Source organism: Haliaeetus leucocephalus, unplaced genomic scaffold, assembly GCF_000737465.1.
Source record: "Haliaeetus leucocephalus isolate CR32 unplaced genomic scaffold, Haliaeetus_leucocephalus-4.0 Scaffold656, whole genome shotgun sequence".
Classification (NCBI taxonomy): Eukaryota; Metazoa; Chordata; class Aves; order Accipitriformes; family Accipitridae; genus Haliaeetus; species Haliaeetus leucocephalus.
Window position 1 is genome coordinate 4,304,678 of NW_010973092.1, and position 9,256 is coordinate 4,313,933.

Here is a 9,256-nt window from a genome sequence, read left to right on the forward strand (position 1 = left end):
AAGTTCTGAAAACTCAGAGCAACGGGTGTCTGCTGTCAGTGCTGGAAATTTAATGTTGCGCCCTGGCAGCCCCGTCGTGCTCTGGAGCTAGTCTTTGTGCGTGTTTGTGGGTATGTGTATTTGCACATCGTGTCCCTAAAACCCTGCGGTTTGCTCTCGGCGAGCCCCAGGCAGGGAGAAGCGTGCTCCATCTCCTACCTACCTGATCTGGCCTCTAGAAAAAAAAGTACAGTTTGGGATTAAAAAACCATGACCTCATCCTGGGAGTTTCACATTGCTGTGAGGATTAGGACCATATGACTGGAAAGCCTGTCTGATAAATATTTGTTCCTGCTCATGGACGAAACCTCTCTCCCGTAGCAGCTGGAGCGAGGGAGTGTTGCCTTCCCGCTTCTCCCGGCTTCGCAGGAACGCTGGACTCCTGGTGTAAATTGGCCCATCCCTCTGCTATAATAAAAGAAGAAAGCAAATGTGTCCTCTTGCCAGCTTCGGAGTCGGAGAGCGATGGGTGCGGATGGTGCCAAACCATTGTATAAAGCAGACTTAGAAGAATTAAAAACTAATAATGAAGAAATTAGTCTGTCTTGATTGCGCTACAACTGCCAGACTAATCCTACTGGAATCCTCCCAGGCCAGAGCATCACTTGCTCCCTCTCTCAGTAGCTGGCAACTCTGCTTTTTAAAAGTAGTGGTGGAAACAACTTTGGTTTTAAGAAGCTCTTTATTTGTAGTGAGGTTTTGCTTCATTTGAATTCCAGATTTCCAGGCACTTGGGGCTAACGCTAATACAAAGTCCTATTGTATCACACTAAAGAAATCACTTCTCTGATTCTTCCCCTAAATGCCCAAAGGTGAGTTTCTGTTTACCTTGCCTGAGTGAGAAGCACCGCTGAAATCAAGAGGTCAATTTGCCTAAACAGGAAGAACTGGATTTGGCCCAAGATATCTTGCTTTACAATGTGCTATGCCTCCTATAAAAATCCATGTCTCCAGTTTCTCTCTGCTTTGGATATGCCAAAGTTCTGCTGCATGTTCAGACATCCTCTACGAGACCTATTCCCACACCTGCACCTCTTGTAAAAAGCAATAAACCTACATGCATGTGAACCTCGGAAACGTGCATATGCTTTCCTCGATAAAACAGCGCATGCCTGTTTCAAATACTTGACTGAAACCTGTAGAAAATGCTGCTCCTTATATTTTATGGAAAATAGGCTACGTGGACCTGGCTAGTTGTAGAAGGGGTTTATCCAGGAACATATGTCTGTACGTTGAACTTGCATAACGAAGGCAATTATTTTCCATTCAACCCTCCTAACGCATATTGCAACATTCGTTTTCAGCAGCGGTGAGGAAATGGATCCAAACCGTTCCAGCTCTCCCTGGCCCTTTATCAAGGAGCCTTTACAAGAGCTGTAGACTATATTACTAAATCATTCTCTCTTAGAAACGATTACTAGCCTTGTCATGTTATCTACTCAGCTGTAACTACAAACCCACTGCAACTAAATTAAGCCATATGTCCCCTATAATTCCTCACAGTGGTGATGAACTCGCAATACCTAGTCGAAAAGTACGTGTGCGTATGGTTTTTGTGTGTGTTTGTGTGCGTGTACGCAGATAGAAATGCTCCGGAATCACGGGCTCGGGTGATTGGCATACAGCCCCCCAAAGCAGACAGTGGTGAAGGGGATGTCTCTGTGTTTTCTAGCCCCGAAGAAGCAGAAGGAAAAGGTAAAATCTAGACACGAAGGAGCTGATGAGGTATAGAATCACCTTCAGTGCGCAGTTTCAAAGCTGAAGGAAAGCCTGAGAAGGTCTTTTGCTGCTGCCGGTGCGATGCCGGGCAGGAAAGCATGTCGAGTGGGGTTGTTTTGCTCTCCTACCTCCCACGGTCCAGCCCCGTGGGGATGGCCGTGGAGGTGCCAGCGTGGGAAAGCTGGGGCAGGCAGAGCCCGCGCACAAGTCCCTGCTACTGCTGGTATCATTCCCTTCCCAGTCCCTGCTCCTGCCCATCCTGCCTGCTGCCTCTGGAAACAGCCTTACTGCTGGGGAGCCGGTTCAGCCCACGAATCCAGCAGAAAGCTGGACCGGCAACGTGGGTCCCACTGCGCTGGGGGAAAAGGAGCTGCCTGTGACCGCCCTGCTGGGCTGACGGAGGCAGGAGAAGAGCTGGCACGTGGGAGAGGGAGGAGCACCCTTTTTGGAGCAAGTCGGCCGTAATGTCACACTTTACCCAGCAGAAACTGGTCCAGGAGTGTGTAAGTGGATCTAATCCACACTGACAGCTCAGGTCACCTAGTCCATCTCCCTGTCCCAGCGCCGGCTCGGCGTGAGATTTCCCCTCCCAGCAGATGTCTGTCCGAGCTGTTACTGAAAGCAGGAGGGGAGGTTGCTCAGCTTCCTCCCTCCCGGCTGTACAAACCCTTTCCAATGTCAGATCCCATGGAAGGAGGGTGGTTGGGTCTGAACGCTTGGTCTGATGCACAGTGGGAGAGGGCTCTGCCTCCGCAGTGGTGGCCTCGAGCAAGGCACAACTGGTGTCACTGAAATTTGTTTTCCCTTCCTTTCCTTATTAGCACCTACTTTTCCTAAAGTTTATTACTGCTCGCTTGCTCTTCTGTCCTGTGCTTTGGTACCTACTTGCTTCACATTGGTGCTTGAGGAGGCCGTTGTCTGAAGAATGGAGTAACCAGGAAAAAAACACCCACCAGAACTGGGATATCAGTGATGTGCAAATGCTACATGAAACAGCTACCAATCATTTTTCAATTATTATTATTATTTAAGGCTCTTTTTCTTCTTTTAAATGTACCATCTCTTCCTGCTGATGCAGGTGTGAATCAAACAAGGCGTTGCAGCCTTGAGAAATACTCTGCTGTTCTCCAAACAGTTTCTCGACTTCCCAGCGCTTTGTGATTCTAAATATTTTTAATATGCTCCTGAGCCCACAGGGTTTGTATAAACCCTCGGGTTTACTTCAGAAATATGGATAGTGTGCTGGGAAATGTACAGTAGGGAACATGCTTGCACTTTCATGCTCTAATGTCTCTTTTCCTTTGCTTCATTAACACCACGTGAAATGTATTGAGAGATGATTGTGCAAAGGCCCTCTGAGCAGTAGGTAATGACCACCTTGTCGTGTTGGGTGTAGGATATTAAAATCTAGCTGAAGAAATTATTGTGCTGACCTGCAGAGGGACTTTTTGAGGTTGGTCTTGAAGTCAGAGTTTTGTCATGCTTTCAGTGAGCTGAATTTCATCCAAAGTCTACAGGCTAACAGAAGCAGCTTTCTGGCTACACATCTCCAGTTACGAGATGGTCTATTGACATAATGTAGTTTGTGTATCTTTTTGGCAGGCAATGGTTTCTTCTGCCTGTTCTATTTAACTGAAGTTAATGAGTATCTTGTTTTTTGTGGTTTGTTTTAGGAAGTTCCAATATATCATAATAAACTAAATGAATTCAGATTTCAAAGCTTAGCATCCCAAAATAACAGTCTGTTGTAATTTGGCTCAGGATGCTCAAACGTTTGCTCTTTTCCTGCATTACAAAATGGCCTACAGCCAACCTCAGCCGATTACCGCACTGACGTTGGGCGTCTATCAGACCTTTAAATCAGTTGAAGCAGGCCAGAAAAAACTCGCTTTTATCCATTTTAAGGTCTGTAGACTCTGCTCGTCAAGTGGTTGGCTCTCAGTGATGGCACAGACTTTTCCATGGCTTATACAGCTATGCGTGGAAATGAATACTCCCCAGAAAGATATGTCAGAATAAGATTTCTTAGGGTTTTTCTAATTCATTGCTGGCTTGCTGAAAACAAGAAGATAAATTGCAGGATAAGGAATAAAATGAGAACATGTGAGAGCTAGAAATGTCTTGTGGGAGCTGTTTTCTATCTCCCTTTTTTCTTTTTCATATATGGACAATATGACTAAGCGACACTGAATTATTCCCTGAAAGTTGAATTGCTACTTCTTGTGACTTCCTGCTCTATAATTTTACTGTATCATATATCTGCAATATGGTGCAGGGGGAAGGAGGGGAAAATAGAAAACAGATGAGGGGATATCAGGTTGGCCCTATAGCACTGCTCATGAGCTTCGATGGGTTTATTTTGTGTGTGTGTGCCTGTCGGCGTACAAGAGAGAAACAGCAACAGAGAGGCGTTCTTAAAAAGATTTATCTCAAAGTATCTAATGTGGGAAGATAATTACAAGCTTATACGATGAGGTAAGAGAATTGTTTTGTTTATACCAGAGAAGATAAAGCACATATTTCTTCCATCACAACGATATATTAAAAGGAAGCAGAATATTTCTGGCTAGCGCTCCCCGAGGCCCCTAAGGACAGGACGACGGGGTGCCTTTTAAATCTCGTGAGCTAACTCAGGGCAGCTCCCCTGCTTACATGCTTGTGGGGAGGCAGCTTAGCATCTCTGGGAGCAGATCAGTTTGGCCAGACCTAACAAGACATACAGCAATAACTTCGCCCTTAATCAGAAAGGAGAGACCAAGCAGTACCTGTACCCAATTTCCTTCAAGCAGCTTTTCGGGGGATGTGTCAGAATTGGGTTTGAGCTTCGGCACTGAGCATCGCGGCTCCTCCCAGGCAAACATGTGCTCTGTGAACTGCTGGGTACCCAAATTGTCTGCAGCTCACGATGAAGGCCCCGTAAGGATGCTGTAGACTGAGGAACCAGCAAGGTTTCAGACCTTTTGACAGGGAGGAGTTGGCTGTGCCACTGGAGCCGCGAGCAGGAGGCTTCTTTCACTTTCTCGGGCTTTAACGAAAGTGCCTCGCACTAAATTTGATAGCCAAAGCAAGTTTCATTTTTCTACTTTCTGTTCTTCTCCAGTCTTCCTCCTGCAGACGCTACCCTGATTTTTATTTTATTCTGAATTTCCACTGTATGTCACATCTCTAAAGGGCCGGACAGGCTCTTCTGAGGTTTCAAAACCAGCTCATGCTGCCTGCCACTATTCCAATTGCTGACCTAGATGTTACTGTACATAATAATAACAACGTTTTACACATACAGAGGTCCTTTTGGACACAGTTTTGAGTGGAGCTGGAACATAAATCCCATGAATTCCCCACCGTGTGCGGCGGAGGCAAGCGGGATTAGTTCTCTTCCTTTTTCAGCAGGCTCTGGACACATCAAATGGAGCTGTCTACAAAGGGAAACGAAGAGGATTATGTGATCTTTATCGAGATCTTTTTACAAGACTGATGTGTGAAAACAAGAGCGTGGTGTGAAGGAGCATCTGCCACATCGTTAACAGATAGGACGTGGAAAGAAGACCCAAAAGGCGAGTGCGGGAGCATTTGGGGCAAAGAAGTTGTTCAAAAAAGACCTAAAAAGACACAGAAGGGAAATCTTTTCCCTTGATATTAGTAGTGACAGTGAAAACAGATAACAAAATGGGAGTGAGGGATGAGTTGGGATATATTTTATACCAATTAATGAAGAGGCTCATGGTTAAGGTCATTGCCCACCAATTAACCCATTTCTCCGCCATAGTCCTTACCCAAGCCAGGCACGAACCGCTGGCTGTCAGTGCTGCTGTCGCCAGGGAATATTTTTCTGCAATATTCCAATTCCATCTATCTGGATCATTTTTTGTTTGTTTCAGCCCCTTTTGTGCCGGAGCCGCTCAGGTCCTGCCATGTCCCGTGCAGGGCTGCACCTCCAGCTGCAGCAGCGATGGACCCGCTGGGCATTTTGCAAACCCTCTGAGAGTAAAATGAATGAAAGATCATCTATTTATTCTTCTGAATAAATTCTGCTGAGTTTTAAACAAGAGCACCGCAAACACGCTCAGATTTATTTCCAGTGCTTTTGCTCAGAGTCTGTGAAAATGAAAGCGGAGGCTAGTCTGGGAAAAAAAATCCAACCTGAAATCACCATTAACTAGAGATCGAAATGAAATGGAGATTCAGCCTGTTGCAGGGATGTGGGTTTTACCAAATGTCACCATAACTTTTTATTATGGGAATTATTGCTTATAGTATTATGAGGATAGTAGAAATTTAATATGGCAGGCAAATACAAACCCCCTTTTAATTCTATGCTGTTGATCATTTCTCCTAAAACTGTTACTAGAGAGGTGGAAAGGTGGTTTTCTTTACAAGCTCTTCTTCTGGCTTTTCTGTGCAGCTCACAGAACAAAGTAAAAAATATTTATGGTCTTAATGATTCAGTAATTTCAGCCTTCAGATTTGTTTATACAGGAAAAGCTTTTTAAATAATAGATGTTTATTGTTGCTGAAGATTTCTTCGTTTTGGCTTAGGGTATGTCTTGCGATGCCTCCCTTTTGTTGGAGCAGCTGTTATTTCTGCTTATTGCTTACTCTGAAATGTGTATAGAAGTGTCTATTTGTGTAAGTGCAATTTTCTACGTGATTGATTTTAGAGTATTTGTATGAGTGTGCAGAGAGTCCACTGCCCGTGGATTTCATTTCAAACTAAACATCCGTCTGAAAGCAGAGGTTAAAACAAGTGCAAACCAAAGCAATGGTCATTCACAAATAGGTTTGTCACAGTCTGATAGCCTAGTATATTTGAATATTTCTTTGCAACAGTTGAACCGCTCTCAAACAGATTGACAGAAGCTAATTGAAAGCTTGGTCAGTACAGAGAGTCCTGCTGGAGAGGAATAATGAATAAGGATGCACTGGAGAAGAACGAGGAGGCAGCAGGACTGGGAGGGAGCGGTGGGGAGGAAGGAAACCAGCAGTGGCAGATAAAAGCAGTGAATTTGCCAGCGGGGTTTGCGGGAGATGCTTTTCCACGTGAGCCCTCTGCTCCCCAAATGGCAAACGCACCGGCTCTGCCCACCTGCCTGCACACCGAGAGCCTTCCCGTCCTGCCTTTGCCTTGCTCTGTGTATCTCGGCACAACCAATCCAGACTTTTTGGGGCAGGAAAAGCAGCGTGTCACTCGGGGGACGCGGGATGCGTGCCAGCGCTGGGCGCAGGAAGGCGGCGAGGCTGCCCCGTCCCTCCCCGCTCTCAGCCCTGACCCCTCGCAGCTGCTTCTCCCTCCTCACCCTCCGTTTGCTTCGTCTCCAGGAAAACGCTTCACTGGGAAAAATCTTTGCCAAGCCTATTTCCAATATTTTGGGTTCAACGAACTGACTGCAGCGCGGGGTTTGGTGTCTCGAGGACATCAACCCTCGCTTTGGAAGGTCGGAACAGGAACGTGGTGATCCTGGTGAGCTCATCCTAGGACAGGCAGCCCTGTGCTCCTGGGGGACGATGTTCTTCCGAGGATCTGGGGTTCCTGCTCCTTGCGGGTGTACAGGAGAGAAGCTCACAGGTCTATAAACCTGAGAGGGACCTTGCCATTCCCGAAACGGCAGTCTAGCACGGGGGAGGACAAGGCAGGAGCCTACATCCAGGTGCCTGGTCCTGCCACCACGTGGGATCTTCGCTGTTGTTCTTCACAGAGAAATTGCAACCGGCTGCTGTTTTCAGAGGACTCAGCAGTTGGCAATGCCTTTGCTGTGATCTCCCTCTTCTCTTCGTTTCACTTTTTAGGAGCTTTAAGCATTTTCCTGGCAATAAATTATGATAGCTGGTAGAGGAGGAGTGAATTTTCAGGCTCGTTCCCTTCTGGGGCCAAGAGGTCTAACTGACCTAGAAAAATGCACATCCATCAGATCAGGCTTCGCAGCCCTAAATCTTTTCCCAGAGCTGGGGAACCAAGTCAGCCCTTTCTGGGGAAAGCGTAGATCACTCCTCCCTTTTAAACAGAGCACTGGAGGCACTCATAAAATACCTCCATTTTACAGAGGTGCAGCTGAGAAAGGCTTGCATTAGGCAATACCAAAGAGGGTTCAAAACCTCACCTTTTTCTCAGGAAGACCTGAAACCTCTATTTCTTGTCTTTTAGGCTGGAGTCATGAACCTTTGCAGGTAAGACTTCATGATTTACCTACTCGGATGGAGGCAGCAATGAGGTGCTCCTCGGGGAGAGGAAACCTGACTGAGGAATGGTTTTCTGTCTTTTATCCAAGAAGCGTTAATGCTGTTTACACTAATCAGATTTATTTACTGTCAGGAAAAAAATCTTTGTAAATTCGAAGTGTTTATTATTGCTAAAGACTTCTTCTGTTTGGCTCGGTGGCTGCTCACTGGATATGTTTCAGTTCCCATCCTTTGCCGAGCAGCTGCCCTTTCTGGCCGCTGCCCAGCCTGCGAAGCTGCATGAGGGTTTTGCAGAAGTCTGTCCCTCAGGGCAAGTGGCCACAAAGGACCCCTTCTGCTTCCCAGGAGGATTTAGGGAGGAAAGAGCCCTTCAACTTCGGTGTCAGTCCAACCAGAGGAAATCTGTTACAAACACTGGGGTGCTGCGGTGAGGCAGGTCGGATAAACTGGGGGCCAGGTGACTTGAGTCTTCCCTGCCCCTCTGTGCATGGCATTGCACAAGGAACCTCAGTTGTTTGTGCTTCACCCACATTTTGGCCCCTTCAGGACTTCTGCACGGGCTGTCTCCTGGGAAGCCCGTGGTGATGAGCACAGTGACAGCCTGAAGTGAAGGTCTGACCTCTCTGCTGCCATTACCTTTACAAGGTAATGCCCTTAGCCGGAATGGAGGTTTTTCCCATGTGAGCTGTTCGATGGCTGTGATGCCAGGGCTGGCTCCTGGGGGCCTGTCCCACTGGCCACAGCGGGCCAGCACCTTTGTGTCTGTGACCCTTCAGAGTGGCATGTGGCTCGCTGCAAGTCACCCGTGGCCTTCACCGCAGAGCCGTAGGTAACACAAGCAACCCGGCCGAGGGGCCATCCCGATGGCAGCCTTATTGCTCCTGCTTTGATTTAAAACAAACCAGAAACCTCTCAACACGCGGGACCCCTGAGAGCGCTGGAAGGCCCCAGGGGAGGGATGGGGGGGGTACCAGCGGGCACTCAGAGGGCATGGGGTGGCATTTAAACAGGCTGTGGGGCAGGGCTGGGCTGGCCAGAAAAGCTCCCTGGGGTGGGGAGTGGGGGGGGGGTCACAGAGAAGCTGAGCTCGATGGGACCCCCGGAGGGTGTCAGTCAGTCCAACCACCCCGCTCTGAGCGGGGAGAGGACGGAGGCAAAAAGTTCAGAAGAAGAAGAAGAAGAAAAAAACAACCGTGGCTGAACCGCCGAGCTGGAAGGGAGCCTGGCGGGCGTCCCTGGCCCATTTCCCCCTCCCGCGGGAGGCTGCGGGGCACCGACGGACGGACAGACGGACGGCTGGATGGGTGGGTGGGCGGACGGTTCA